Here is a 16,284-nt window from a genome sequence, read left to right as displayed (position 1 = left end):
CTCCTCTCTCCTTCCTTCCTCTCCCTCCCTCCCCTCCTCTCTCCTTCCTTCCCTCCCCCCCCTCCTCCTCCTTCCTTCCTTCCCTCCCTCCCTCCTCTCTCCTTCCTTCCTTCCCTCCCTCCCTCCTCTCTCCTTCCTTCCTTCCCTCCCTCCCTCCTCTCTCCTTCCTTCCTTCCCTCCCTCCCTCCTCTCTCCTTCCTTCCTTCCCTCCCTCCCTCCTCTCTCCTTCCTTCCTTCCCTCCCTCCCTCCTCTCTCCTTCCTTCCTTCCCTCCCTCCCTCCTCTCTCCTTCCTTCCTTCCCTCCCTCCCTCCTCTCTCCTTCCTTCCTCCCTCCCTCCCTCCTCTCCCTCCTTCTCCGTCAGAAACACAGATACCGACAGAGAGTGAGAGACACACTGGGGGGGCTGTCCCAGCACGCTGTTGGAGGACTCCCGGTGCTGCAGTCAGTAAGTAGAAAATGTTTTATTTATTGATTTTTAAATTTTTTTTGATTGATTTATTGGTTGATTTATTGATGTATTTATCATTTATTATTGATGATGGCTCTTTATTTGTAAAACTGAAGTGTTTAATGTTTGTAAACTTCCCTTTAAACCGCCCCCCCCCCCCATTCCCTACGCCTAATTTGTAACCTAGGCCTGATTTTCTAAAGTGTAGACAAGGTTTTTTCGAACGTACAAAAATCTTCACTTACTCCATTCTAAATTAGTTTGGAGTAAGTTTTCACTGCCTAAACTTTGAAAACAGGCGTAAGTGGCCGGACACTCCCCCTTTTGGAAAAAAAAATTCAGTTCCAAAGTGAAACTGTTCTAACTGACTAGAACTGGAGCAAACTAAATGCAGAGAATTCAAATTTCTAAGATACTCCATTCTAAACCAGTTGCTCCAAAAAAACAGGAGCAACTCAGGCCGAAACTTGGCCCCACAGAGACCGCATGGATGAACTACAACAATTGTACATCCCTGTCTGGCATAAAAAATAAAAAAGGGATGGTGGCTCAACTGTGGCTATCAAGGGAAATCAGGGATAGTATTAAAGCCAAGGAAGTGACATACAAATTGGCCAGAAATAGCAGCGAACCCGGGGACTGGGAGAAATTTAGAACTCCGTAGAGGAGGACAAAGGGTTTGATTAGGGCAGGGAAAATAGAGTACGAGAGGAAGCTTGCAGGGAACATTAAAATGGACTGCAAAAACTTCTATAGATATGTAAAGAGAAAAAGGTTAGTAAAGACAAACGTACATCCCCTGCAGTCAGAATCAGGGGAAGTCATAACTGGGAACAAAGAAATGGCAGACTAATTGAAAAAGTACTTTAGTTTGGTATTCACTAAGGAGGACACAAACAACCTTCCGGATATAAAAGGGGTCAGAGGGTCTAGTAAGAAGGAGGAACTGAGGGAAATCCTTATTAGTCGGGAAATTGTGTTGGGGAAATTGATGGGATTGAAGGCAGATAAATCCCCAGGGCCTGATGGACTGCATCCCAGAGTACTTAAGGAGGTGGCCTTTGAAATAGCGGATGCATTGACAGTCATTTTCCAACATTCCATAGACTCTGGATCAGTTCCTATGGAGTGGAGGGTAGCCAATGTAACCCCACTTTTTAAAAAAGGAGGGAGAGAGAAAACAGGGAATTATAGACCGGTCAGCCTGACATCAGTAGTGGGTAAAATGATGGAATCAATTATTAAGGATGTCATAGCAGCGCATTTGGAAAGAGGTGACATGATGGGTCCAAGTCAGCATGGATTTGTGAAAGGGAAATCATGCTTGACAAATCTTCTGGAATTTTTTGAGGATGTTTCCAGTAGAGTGGACAAGGGAGAACCAGTTGATGTGGTGTATTTGGACTTTCAGAAGGCTTTCGACAAGGTCCCACACAAGAGATTAATGTGCCAAGTTAAAGCACATGGGATTGGGGGTAGTGTGCTGACGTGGATTGAGAACTGGTTGGCAAACAGGAAGCAAAGAGTCGGAGTAAATGGGTACTTTTCAGAATGGCAGGCAGTGACAAGTGGGGTACCGCAAGGTTCTGTGCTGGGGCCCCAGCTGTTTACATTGTACATTAATGATTTAGACGAGGGGATTAAATGTAGTATCTCCAAATTTGCGGATGACATTAAGTTGGGTGGCAGTGTGAGCTGCGAGGAGGATGCTATGAGGCTGCAGAGTGACTTGGATAGGTTAGGTGAGTGGGCAAATGCATGGCAGATGAAGTATCATGTGGATAAATGTGAGGTTATCTACTTTGGTGGTAAAAACAGAGAGACAGACTATTATCTGAATGGTGACAGATTAGGAAAAGGGGAGGTGCAACGAGACCTGGGTGTCATGGTACATCAGTTATTGAAGGTTGGCATGCAGGTACAGCAGGCGGTTAAGAAGGCAAATGGCATTTTGGCCTTCATAGCGAAGGGATTTGAGTACAGGGGCAGGGGCTGGAGTATTGTGTACAGTTTTGGTCTCCTAACTTGAGGAAGAACATTCTTGCTATTGAGGGAGTGCAGCGAAGGTTCACCAGACTGATTCCTGGGATAATGGGGCTGACCTATCAAGAAAGACTGGATCAACTGGGCTTGTATTCACTGGAATTCAGAAGAATGAGAGGGGATCTCATAGAAACGTTTAAAATTCTGATGGGTTTAGACAGGTTGGATGCAGGAAGAATGTTCCCTATGTTGGGGAAGTCCAGAACCAGGGGTCACAGTCTAAGGATAAGGGGTAAGCCATTTAGGACCGAGATGAGGAGAAACTTCTTCACCCAGAGAGTGGTGAACCTGTGGAATTCTCTACCACAGAAAGTTGTTGAGGCCAATTCACTAAATATATTCAAAAAGGAGTTGGATGTAGTCCTTACTACTAGGGGGATCAAGGGGTATGGTGGGAAAGCAGGAATGGGGTACTGAAGTTGCATGTTCAGCCATGAACTCATTGAATGGTGGTGCAGGCTCAAAGGGCCGAATGGCCTACTCCTGCACCTATTTTCTATGTTGTGTTTCCATAATCGTCAATTAGCTTATGCCATGCTCTTGTCATGTTTGCAGAGGACGATATCTAAGAATGATGCCGAGCAGAGGCGGACCGGAGGAGGGCCTGCTGAGCTGCAGCCTCTAACGGACCTGGAAGAACGTGCTGCAGTATTCGTGGGCACCCATAATTGTTCTGCCACCTGTGGTGGTGCAGATCCCGTTGCGCCAGGTGAGTAATGTGTAAAGCAGTGGTAAACCAGTGGTAATATGAAGCAATTTAATAGCATTTCATTATAATATATGAATGATGTAATGTTGCATGCAGCTTCTGTATACTTCAGTACTCTCATGTTAATCATATATAACGTCTCTCGTTCACATCTATTGCAGTAGTGTTGCTCCTCGCGCATGTCTCCCCTTCTCTTCTAATAATCTCAATTATTTGTTCCAGCTCCCCAGGCGCAAAGGGAGGCCCCTGCACCAACACCTGTACTGCTGCAGGTCATCCTCCCCACAGGTGACGAACGCCAAAGTGAGGAGGACGCAACAGAGCCTGATTTTTCATCTGTAGTACCTGCGGCCACGTCATCCTCAATGGATGAAGTAGTGGGATCAAGCCGCTCCAAGGCGTCCAGTGCCCATGCCGACCCCGCGGAAGTTAAGTCGGCGAGGTAGGTAAGCGCTGCGACGGGCAGATATAAATGAGGACATGGTGTCACTGTCAAGGGCGAACGTCGACCTCGGTCGAGAGCTCCTCCAGGCACTCTGGGTTGACCGGCAACATTGTCACACTGAGAATAACAGAGGGCATGGAGCAGATAGCTGCGGCAATGGGGCGAATGGTCGATTCTATCAATGCCTTGCGGCATGTGATAGTTTTGGGATACGGCACTGCACCCTAAGGTACCGTACCATCAACCGCCACGATGAGGTGTGAGACAAGAAGAACTTCCTTCTGACCCGGAAGACGTTTCTTTACAAACATCGTCTCCTCCAGCCACTAGGGTCATTCTGCCGACGTCCCCCCTCCACACAGCAGCAGCCCTTGAGGTCTTGGTCCCATTACTCAGAGTACGTGGGAAACGGAAGATTACAACAATGGGGGTCAAGATACAGGAGGGAAGGGTGGCCGCAGGTAGAGAGGAGGGGAGTGCCGTATATTATTTTTTAAAAATTGATGAATGTTGACTGTTGGAGATGGTGGGAGGGTGTTGTATTCTGTTAAAAATGTTCACTGTTGGGGTTGCGGGGGCAGGTGGTATATATGTTTATTAAAAAAATTTAAATTGCGTGTAAAATTATTTGTTTTTTATTTAAGTTTACAATTGTTGTGAAGTGTCTTCCAATAACATAAGGTAAAACATCAATACAATGGTCAGGCAAGGATGAAATGTAACGCAACTGTAACTGTCACCAACGTAACTTCACGCAAAACGTTCATTTATGAGCTGCTGTTGCAAAAGTTTTGCAGCTGCGTAACTACCACAGGGCTTTTCCAGTGGTGTGGGGGGGGGCGTAGGTTCATCGCCAGGCTGATTGTCCTCCCTGAGGTCCTCTTCCGCCTCCCCTCTCTCCTGAGGTGGACCAGCATTCCCACCTGGTAATTGTTCTCAGGGAGGACAATCAGCCTGGCGATGAACCTACGCCCCCCCACCACACCACTGGAAAAGCCCTGTGGTAGTTACGCAGCTGCAAAACTTTTGCAACAGCAGCTCATAAATGAACGTTTTGCGTGAAGTTACGTTGGTGACAGTTACAGTTGCGTTACATTTCATCCTTGCCTGGCCATTGTATTGATGTTTTACCTTATGTTATTGGAAGACACTTCACAACAATTGTAAACTTAAATAAAAAACTTAAATAATTTTACACGCAATTTAAATTTTTTTTATAAACATATATACCACCTGCCCCCGCAACCCCAACAGTGAACATTTTTAACAGAATACAACACCCTCCCACCATCTCCAACAGTCAACATTCATCAATTTTTAAAAAATAATATACGGCACTCCCCTCCTGATTGCTAGGTTATGCAACATGCAGATCACCACAATGAACTCGGTGACCTGCTCAGGGTGGTATTGTAGGTTGCCTCCTGAGTGGTCCAGGCGCTGCTTCAGAACTCCAATTGTCTTTTCGACGACATTGCGTGTAGCTGTATGGCTTTCATTGCAGCGCTTCTCTGTTTCTGCCTGGGGCTTACGCAGTCTGGTAATGAGCCAGCTGGCAAGGCCATGTCCTTTATCCCCCAGCATCCAACTGTGACCTTGTGGCTGACTCTTACAGGTCAGAGACACTGCTCTCACACAAGATGTGCGCATCATGGATGCTCCCTGGAAAATTTGCATTTACTGCCATGATTATTTGCTTGGGGTCTGATAGGTCCTTACTATACAGTATAAATGCACACGAGGCCCATGCTTGAGAGAAGGTCAGTCTGTGACCTGTCCTTTATTCCTTAGCACTCAAGTGATGAAGGTGGGTGGAGCTTCCCCTTTTGTACCTGAAGGCCCAGGTTAGGAGTGTCTCTCACCTAGTGGTCATTGTTCTCAGTGTACAATTTAGGTCAGATTATATATGGGTTACAATGCTGGTTGAATACATGACATCACCTCCCCCCCCAAAGTCTTATTGGGATCACAGGTTGAGTCTGTCTGCTGGTTTACGCTCTTGCAGAGCGCCTGAATTGGGGCTCCGGTTGTTGGGCGCTGGCCTGAGTGTCTGCTGTTTGCGTTGCCTCAGGCCTATCAAGACTGCCCACAGTGATTGGGCTCTCCTCCCTTTGGTTCCGGTGTTCGGTCACCTGTGGTGGAGTGAACTCTACATCGTGTTTTTCCTCTGCTTCTTCTATGGGGTTGCTAAACCTCATTTTTGTTTGATCCACGTGTTTGCAGCAGATTTATCCATTGGCAAGTTTAACTACCAGAATCCTATTTCCCTCTTTGGCAATCACAGTGCCTGCGAGCCATTTGGGCCCTGCAGCGTAGTTGAGGACAAAAACAGGATCATTTACATCAATACATCGCGCCCTCGCATTCCTGTCATGGTAGTCATATTGTGGCTGGTGTCTGCTCTCGACAATTTCTTTCATGGTGGGGTGTATAAGGAATAACCGGGTTTTGAGCGTCCTTTTCATTAGCAGCTCTGCGGGTGGAACCCCTGTGAGCGAGTGTGGTCGGGATCTATAGGCCAACAGGAGGCGTGATAAGCGTCTTTTTGTAGGGAACTCCCTTGGATTCTGAGCATCCCCTGTTTGATTATCTGCACTGCTCGTTCTGCCTGGCCGTTTGAGCCGGCTTGAATGGTGCCGTTCTGACATGGTTAATTCCATTGCCTGCCATGAAGTCCTGGAATTAAGTGCTTGTGAAGCACTGGCCATTGTCGCCGACCAAGACGTCCGGTAGACCGTGGGCGGCTAACATTGCCCATAGACTTTCTACCGTGGCAGAGAATGTGCTTGAATTTAAAATGTCACACTCGATCCATTTGGAGTAGGCGTCTACTACAACCAAAAACATTTTTCCCATGAAAGGACCTGCATAGTCCACATGGATGCGTGACCAAGGCTTGGCGGGCCATGGCCAGGGGCTAAGGGGGGGCTTCCCTGGGCGCATTGCCCAGCTGGACACACGTGTTGCACCTGCGAATACAAAGTTCCAGATCTGCGTCTCTCCCTGGCCACCAAACGTGTGACCTGGCAATTGCCTTCATCATGACAATGCCCAGGTGCTCATTGTGGAGTTCTCTGATGAACACCTCTCTGCCCATCTGGGGCATGACTACGTGGTTTCCCTACAGTAGGCAATCGGCCTGAATCGAGAGTTCATCCCTGCGCCTGTGAAATGGTTTAAATTCCTCGGTATGCCCTGTACGTGATTGCCCAGTCCCCATTCAGGACACATTTCTTGACTAGAGACAATAACGGGTCTCTATTTGTCCAGACTTTAATCTGACGGGCTGTCACGGGTGAGCCTTCGCTTCCTAAAGCTTCAACAGCCATGACCATCTCAGCAGCATGCTCGGTAGCCCCTTCAGTGGTGGCTAATGGGGGCCTGCTGAGTGCATCGGCGCAGTTTTCGGTGCCCGGTCTGTGCCGAATTGTATAGTCATAGGCGGCTAACGTGAGTGCCCACCTCTGTATGTGGGCCGATGCGTTTGCATTTATGGCCTTGTTGTCGGCCAAAAGGGACGTTGGGGGTTTGTGATCTGTCTCCAGCTCAAATTTCCTGCCAAACAGGTACTGGTGCATTTTCTTTACAGCATATACACATGCGAGCGCCTCCTTTTCTACCATCCCGTAACCCCTTTCTGCCGGGGACAGACTCCTGGAGGCATAAGCTACCAGCTGTAACTGACCCTTGACATTGACATGCTGCAACACACACCCGACACAATAGGACGACGCATTGCACGTAACACAAGTTTCTTACATGGGTCGCATAGTGTTAAGAGTGTTGGAACATAACAAATTGCGTGCTTTAATAAAAGTCCTTTCTTGGCTGTCCCCCCAGACCCATTCGCGACCTTTGCGTAGGAGCACGTGTAGCGGCTCTAGCAGCGTGCTCAATTTGGGAAGAAAGTTACCAAAATAGTTCAGGAGCCCCAGGAACGAACGCAGCTCCGTCGTGTTACGGGGTCTGGGTGCTCTCTGGATCGCTTCCGTCTTGGACGCAGTAGGGCTGATCCCGTCTGCTGCTACCCACATCCCCAGGAATTGTACCTCTGGAGCTAGGAAGACGCACTTCGTCTTTTTCAGTCGCAGCCCTACCCTGTCCAGTCTGCGTAGCACCTCCTCCAGGTTGTGGAGGTGTTCTTCAGTATCGTAACCCGTGATGAGGATGTCGTCCTGAAAAACCAACGTCCCTGGAATCGACTTGAGGAGGCTTTCCATATTTCCTTGGAAGATCGCAGCGGCCGAGCAAATCCCGAACGGACATCTGTTGTACTCAAACAACCCCTTGTGTGTCGTGATGGTGGTCAGCTTCTTTGACTTACTCGCCAGCTCCTGGGTCATGTAAGCTGAGGTCAGGTCCAATTTTGAAAAAAGTTTGCCACTGGATAGCGTCGCAAAGAGGTCCTCCGCTTTCGGTAGCGGGTACTGGTCTTGGAGTGACACCCGATTGATGGTGGCCTTGTAATCACCACATATCCTGACTGACCCATCTGCCTTGAGCACCGGCACAATCGGGCTATCCCAGTCACTGAATTCGACTGGCGAGATGATGCCTTCCCTCAGCAGGCGGTCCAATTCGCCTTTTATCTTTTCCCGCATCATGTACGGCACCGTTCTGGCCTTGTGGTGTACTGGCCTGGCGTCCGGGTTTATGAGAATCACTACCTTGGCCCCCATGAAAGTGCCGATGCCGGGTTGAAATAGTGAGTCAAATTTGTCCAGAATCTGTGAGCATGATACTCGCTCCACAGAAGAAATTGCATTGACATCGCCCCATTTCCAGTTCATGACAGCAAACCAACTCCTCCCCAGTAGTGCGGGACCATCCCCTGGGACAATCCAGAGTGGCAACCTGTTCTCCGAATCTTTGTGCGTCACGACTACCGTGGCGCTGCCGAGCACCGGAATGATCTGCTTTGTATCAGTCCGTAGCTGTGCGTCAATCGGCGATAATTTTGGCCTCCTGGCCTTGGATGCCCACAACTTTTCGAACTGTTTGATACCCATCAAAGACTGGCTGGCCCCTGTGTCTAGCTCCATTGATACTGGGATGCCATTGAGGAGCACTTTCATCATTATCGGTGGCGTCCTGGTGTATGAACTGTATACGTGCTCCACATGAACTCGCTGAACTTCAGCTTCCAGCGATTTCTCCCAGCGTTCATTTCTGCAATTTCTGCAGGTATTTTGCTCATCTCTGCAAACTCCGGCTGAGTGTGTGCCTCCACGCCTCCAACATGAGCTGTTGTTGGAAACAAAAGGTCCCTTGCCAGTCGATCGTCCCTGACTGCCCCTGTTATTGTCCTTGAGTGCGCCATTAACCGGTGTTGATGGCCCCATTACTGGCCGCATTGTCTCTTGCAATGGCGTGAATCGCCGTTCAGCTTGCCATTGTCTCTGTCGAACTCCCCCTCTGGGTTCAACTACATGTTGGAGCATGCCCAATTGCCCCTATCTGCCTGGAGAACTGTGTGCTGCTTTAACAATGTTGAATCTCTGTCCCAACCATTCCTTAACACAGTACCTCTCGTCTGTTCTGCTTGTGGCCATGCTCGCGTGGTTTAAATCCCAGTTTCTCGTCGCCATTGATAGGTTCTTACTATACAGTATAAATGCACACAAGGCCCATGCTTGAGAGAAGGTCAGTCTGTGACCTGTCCTTTATTCCTTAGCACTCCAAGATGAGGAAGGTGGGTGGAGCTTCCCCTTTTATACCTGAAGGCCCAGGTTAGGAGTGTCTCCCACCTAGTGGTCATTGTTCTCACAGTTACAACTTAGGTCAGATTATACATGGGTTACAATGCTGGTTGAATACATGACAGGGTCGACAATGAGCTGCACATTCAGGGAGTGGAATCCTTTTCGGTTCCAAAACACCTCTGCTTCCTGTAAAGGTGCTTGCAGGGCGATTGCTTGCAGTCTATTGCTCCCTGCACCTTGGGGAAGTTTGCTATTCTCAAAAAACCCAAAGCCCTCTCAGTCTGTGCCTCCTTGGTCATGGGAAGTTTATAAAATCCATCCTGCGTGCATAAAAGGCTTCAGTCATCTGTTGAATGCAGTAATGTGTGGCGTCCTGAGAGATACCACAAGTGTCGCCAGCTGAAGCCTGAAAGAAGCCCGATGTGTTCAAATGCGGCAGTAACCTTAACCTCAATGGGCAGTGCGGTCCTGATGGTGCTGGTAGGCTGCAGATCTCCCTTAATTAGCTAGCATATCTCACTGATAACCTCCTTTCGGAAGCGCAGCCTTCTAACGTATGTGTTATCGGACAAGTCCATGTATGATTGCTTATCCCTGGAAATGTGTTGGGTGTAACGTTGCCCCCTCAGCAGTCTGCCACCTCCTTGGGCACACAATGCTCTTCAATAAGCCTCTCATCTCTATTCTGTAGCATGTGATTAGTCATCAATACTAGTTGTGAAATTACAGGCCACATCACTATAAATGCCGTTAATTTGTCCTCAACAAATACAAATGTGATTAGATGATTGACAAGGGTCAAAAACGCCCTTAAAATCACTCTCAAATTGCTTCTCCTGAGGAGCACTTCAAACAGCCTTTTATTAAAGATCCTCCGAATTGCAAAATGACGTCCGTAGTGCAGAGTTAAGGTCAGGTGATTGCAGCTTTTCTTCAGCGTCATTTTGGGCCAGCGATTATTTAGGCGAATTATGTTTGAAATGCCGAAAGTAGCGCTCAGCGATAATCTGGTACTAGTTTCCATTATAACCAGAATTCTTGGCAAATAGGCTGGGCGATGCAGCTCATTCCTGTATGCCGAAAGTTGCGCCGGCGATAAATGGGCTATAATCGGGCACTAATTTTCATTTTTCATCAAAAATGGGCAATAGCCTGAATCTCCACACTTATATGGGCGATGATGTGCCGAAAGTCTAGCCCATGAAATCTTGCAGGACAGAAGGAGACCATTCAGCCCATCTCATCTGTGCCGGCTCTTTGAAAGAGCTGTCCAATTTACTCCCACACCCCAGCTTTTTCCCCATAACCCTGCAAATTAGTCCTCTTCCATGTCCAATTGCCTTTAAAAAAATTCCTATGGAATGGAATCTGATTCCACCACCTTTTCAGTTAGTGCATTCCAGATCTTTACAACCCTCTGAAGAAATTTCCCCCCTAGATTTTTGCCAATTATTTTAAATCCCTGGTGTCATCATGGTAAATCTCCTCTGCATCATCTCCTCCAGGACCTTGACCTCCTTCCTAAAGTGTGGTGCCCTGAATTGTACGCAATACTCCAGCGAGGCCTCACCAGAGATTTGTAAAGGTTCCTTGCTTTTATAGTCAATGCCCCTATTTACAAAGCCAAGTAATCCCAGGCGCTTTCTTAACTTCTCAACTTGTTCTGCCACTTTCATAGATTTGTGAATATGCACCCCAGGTCCCTCTGTTCTTGCACCCCACCACTGTCAAAATAGGACCATTTGGATGATACTGTCATTCCATGTTGTTTCTCCCAAAGTGCATCACTTCATACTTATCCAGACTACATTGCATCTATCATGTGTCTGCCCATATCACCAATTTGTCCTCCTGAAGTCTGCTAATATCCTGCTCACTATTTACTGCGTTGCCAAGTTTTGTATTGTCTGCAAAGTTCAAAATTGTACTCTCTCTACCCAAGTTGAGGTCATTTATATGTAAGAAAAGTAATTGTCCTAATACCGATCCCTGGGGGAGCCCACTGCAAACTTCTATCCGGTCAGCAAAACATCCGTTCACCACAACTCTCTGCCTCCTACCTTTTTTAGCTAATTTCATACCCAAGTTACCGTCACTTTAATCCCATGTGCTTCGATTTTCTGATTACATCTTTTATGAGGTGTACTTTTATGAAATGTCATTTGAAAGTTCATGTATACATCTGCATTACCTTCATCAATCCTCTGTTATTTCATCTAAGTACTCAGTCAGGTTCGTCAGACATGATTTGCTGTTAACAAATCTGTGGTGGCTGTCCCTTATTAATCCATGCTTCTCTAATTGAGAATTTTGTCCTTGACAATGGTCGTAGTAGTTTTCCCACCACTGACATTCGACTGACTGGCCTGTAATTCCAGGTTTATCTCGCTCCCCATTTCTAAACAGTGGTGTCAGATTTGCAATCCTAAAGTCCTTTGGCACCACTTGTATCTAAGGAGGTTTGAAAGATTGTGGTCTGTGATATCTTCTTTATGACATCACAAACACACACATACAAGATGGCTCTACAGGAACTTGATGCTTTATTATATTTGCATCAGCAGTTGCATTACCAGAGTAGTCCACTTGGTGGAGCTCTATTACACTTCTCCCTCCTTTAATGAAGTAATCTTAACAAAATAATAATTATGCGTAACTTGCATGGTTATACATAACAAAAGATGTGGACTTATTTTGGCATATTTACAAATCAAACTTAACCACTGGATGCATTAGTGATCATTTTCCATCAGTCTATCAACTCTGGATCAGTTCCTATGGACTGGAGGGTAGCTAATGTAACACCACTTTTTAAAAAAGGAGGGGGAGAGAAAACGGGGAATTTATAAACCGGTTAGCCTGACATCAGTAGTGGGGAAAATGTTGGAATCAATTATTAAAGATAAAATAGCAGTGCATTTGGAAAGCAGTGACAGGATCGGTCCAAGTCAGTATGAATTTATGAAAGGGGAATCATGCCTGACAAATCTAGAATTTTTTGAGGATGTAACTAGTAGAGTGGACAAGAGAGAACCAGTGGATGTGGTGTATTTGGACTTTCAAAAGGCTTTTGACAAGGTCCCACACAAGAGGTTGTTGTGCAAACTTAAAGCACATGGTATTGGGGGTAATGCATTGACGTGGATAGAGAACTGGTTGGCAGACAGAAAGCAGAGAGTCGGGATAAACTGGGTCGGGATAAACTGGTCTTTTTCAGAATGGCAGGCAATGACTAGTGGGGTGCCGCAGGGCTCAGTGCTGGGACCCCAGCTATTTCCAATATACATCAATGATTTAGATGAAGGAATTGAATGTAATATCGCCAAGTTTGCAGATGACACTAAGCTGGGTGGCGGTATGAGTTGTGAGGAGGATGCTAAGAGACTGCTAATGATTACCACCAAAAACCCCCAAAACCCTGGGACGTGCTGTTCTTGCTTTATCTCCATAGCAGGTGAAAAGAAAAACATACTCTTGAAAAGCAAAACCCTTACGAGGAGTGTTTTGTGTATCTCTTTCTTCCTCCTCCTCCTCCCCTTCCCCCCCCCCCCCCGCCCATGTAATTGCAATTCATGTTGTATAGCTTTTTGGACAGGTTAGGAGTGGGCAAATGCATGGCATATGCAGTATAATGTGGATAAATGAAGTTATCCACTTTGGTGGCAAAAATATGAAGTCAGAATATTATCTGAATGGCGGCAGATTAGGAAAAGGGGAGGTGCAACGAAACCTGGGTGTCATGGTACATCAGTCACAAAGTTGGCATGCAGGTACAGCAGGTGGTGAAGGCGGCAAATGGCATGTTGGCCTTCATAGATGGGGGATTTGAGTATAGGAGCAGGGAGGTCCTACTGCAGTTGTACAGGGCCTTGGTGAGGCCTCACCTGTTGTGTTCAGTTTTGGTCTCCTAATCTGAGGAAGGGCGTTCTTGCTATTGAGGGAGTGCAGTGATGGTTCACCAGACTGATTCCCAGGATGACAGGACTGACATATGAGGAGAGATTGGATCGACTGGGCCTGTATTCACTGGAGTTTAGAAGGATGAGAGGAGATCTCATAGAAACATATAAAATTCTTACGGGACTGGTCAGGTTAGATGCAGGAAGAATGTTCCCGATGTTGGGGTCCAGAACCAGGGGTCACAGTCTAAGTATATGGGGTAAGCCATTTAGGACCGAGATGAGAAGAAACTTATTCACTGAGAGTTGTTAACCTGTGGAATTCTCTACCGCAGAAAGTTGTTGATGCCAGTTCGTTTAGATATATTCAAGATGGTGTTGGATATGGCCCTTACGGCTAAAGGGATCAAGGGGTATGGAGAGAAAACAGGAAAGGGGTACTGAGGTTGAATGATCAGCCATGATCTTATTGAATGGTGGTGCAGGCTCGAAGGGCCGAATGGTCTCCACCTATTTTTCTATGTTTTCTGCTTCGAAGAGGATACCTTCGCTCGAGAACAGAACTTCCCAAACTTGTCGAACTTAGACTCATTCTAAGCTGAGCCAGAGGAAAGTTTTCCTCCAAGGGTAACCCTTGATCTACATTTGGACTCTCTCTACAACTTCAGACCTTTCGTCTGCCTGACTTGGACTCTGACTGAAATTCTGACATTCTCTTGGACTTGTTTCTAGTACATCTGATGTAGGATTTGCTACTGGTACTGTACTTGTAACAAGACTATCTGACTCATCAGAAATAATCTAATCATTCCAACTTTCAACTCCTTTCACATCTGTAGGTAAAATATGATCAATGTGAACAAACCTAACCTTTCCATGATCAAACATCTTGACCAAATATGTGCAAGGGCCACATATCTTCATTACTCTTCCTGGTAACCACTTTAACCATTTATGGTGATAGTTCTTCACTCCTTCTGATTTAATTTCACATTTCTCTCTCGTACTCTATCTCTATCATGATTCTCTTTCTGTCTTAATTGTTTCTCTTCTACTGACCGTTAAAACCAAACTTGGCAGTGAGAACCTGGTTTGTGGTGGTTGTTTGAGAAATAACTCTGCTGGTGTTCTGCCAGTAGTTGTATGAGGAGTATTACGATAAATAATTGAAAAATTTGCTCGTTTCTTTGGATTTAGATCCAACATTTGCTTGATGAGGGCCCGTTTTACAATTTGTACTCTGCGCTCTGCTGCACCATTTGAAGCAGAGTGGTACGGTGGAACTTTGATATGTTTCACACCATTTCTGCTCATGAACTGTGCAAATTCTTCTGAACAAAATTGCGGCCCATTATCAGACATAATTTCTTCTGGGAGGCCATATGCAGAAAACAATCTTCGCAAATTGTCTAATGTTTTGTTTTGTTTTCTGTATCGGAAACGCCTCTACCCACTTCAAATGACTATCAATCACGATGAACAACTGTTGTCCTTCTAGCTCGGCAAAATCTACATGTAATCTTTGCCACACCCTGGGAGTCCATTTCCATGGCTGTAATGGTACTGATGGTGGTTTCTTGCTTACTGATAGTCAGTGTACAACATGTCAAACGATGTACTCTATATCTTTATCTAGACCTAACCACCGTAACTAACTGCATGCAAAACTCTTGGTCACGCACACTCCCAGGTGCTGGTCATGAAGATCTCCTCATAATTTGGATCTGAACTTATTTGGGATAACTACTCTTGCACCCCACATGGTACAATATTTATCCGCTGATAATTCATTCCTATGAATGAACTATGGATGATTATCTTCCTCTGTTACCTGGTTTGGCCATCCATTTGCTATGTAATCATACACCTTTGACATAACTGGTTCATGTTTGGTTGCTCTACCAATCTCTTCAGCTGTGACTGGCAGTTCATCAATGTATGAAAAATAGAACACTTCCCCATTTGGGTGTAATGTGTGATGGGGATGGCAACCTAGACATAGCATCAGCATTACTGTGATCAGCTGATCGTCTACTCAATGTCATAGGGATATGCTGACAAAATCAAAGCCCATCTCTGCATTTGGGCTGCAGCTAATGTTGGAATTGGAGACTTTGGATGGAGGATTGCTGTCAGGGGCTTATGGTCGGTAACGATGGTAAACTTATGAGCATGCAAGTACTTGTGGAACTTCTTGACCCCAAAAATCAATGCCAAAGCTTTTCTTTTGATTTGCGCATAATTACACTCACTGGCGCTGAGTGCGTGAAGCAAGAGCAATTGGTCTCCTTCCCACTAGCGAGTATATGAGGGATCACTGCTCCAACTCCATACGGAGAGGAGAGGTGTTACATGGTAGCTTGATCTCCTTAGATACGTCATAGTGAACTAACATCTGGCTTTTATACTCTGAGTGCTGTGTCGCATTCTTCTGACTACTTCCAATAGACCTGTTTTTACAACAGCTCATTCAGTGGATGTAACACTAGCCAAATTTGGTAGTAACTTCCCATAATAGTTCAAAAGTCCCAAAAATGATCGAAGTTCAGGAACATTCTTGGGAGTGGGTGCATTTTTGATTGCATCCAGCTTTCCCTTGGTTGGCTGTAAACCATCTTTGTCTACGCTGTGGCCTAAGTACATCCTCAAAGCCTCCCTGAAAAAGTGCAACATCCCCACTGACATCTGGGAGTCCCTGGCCAAAGAACGCTCTAAGTGGAGGAAGTGCATCTGGGAGGGTACTGAGCACTTCGACTCTCATCGGCGAGAGCATGCAGAAATCAAGCACAGGCAGTGGAAAGAGCGTGCGGCAAACCTGTCCCACCCACCCTTCCCCTCAATGTCTATCTGTCCCACCTCTGACAGGGACTGTGGTTCTCGTATTGCACTGCTCAGTCACCTAAGGACTCACTTTTTTTTTTAAAGAGTGGAAGCAAGTCTTCCTCAATTTCTGAGGGACTGCCGACGATGATGATGATGATGATGCCCTAAGTACTCCACTGAATTTTGAAATAACTCCTGCTTGTTTGCAGTCACT

General features: G+C 46.3%; 1 long non-coding RNA gene across 1 annotated transcript; it reads left to right on the top strand.

Moving 5' to 3' along the window:
• The first annotated feature begins 373 nt into the window (after positions 1 to 373).
• On the top strand, positions 374 to 3,439 carry LOC139272672 (uncharacterized). Its single transcript, XR_011594932.1, has 3 exons — positions 374 to 446; positions 3,048 to 3,201; positions 3,424 to 3,439. It is a non-coding gene; the product is annotated as an uncharacterized lncRNA (long non-coding RNA).
• The last annotated feature ends 12,845 nt before the right edge of the window (positions 3,440 to 16,284 follow it).

Source organism: Pristiophorus japonicus, chromosome 9 (assembly GCF_044704955.1).
Source record: "Pristiophorus japonicus isolate sPriJap1 chromosome 9, sPriJap1.hap1, whole genome shotgun sequence".
NCBI lineage: Eukaryota > Metazoa > Chordata > Chondrichthyes > Pristiophoridae > Pristiophorus > Pristiophorus japonicus.
Note: the sequence above shows the minus strand (reverse complement) of the source record. Positions and strands in the feature narration are given on the sequence as shown.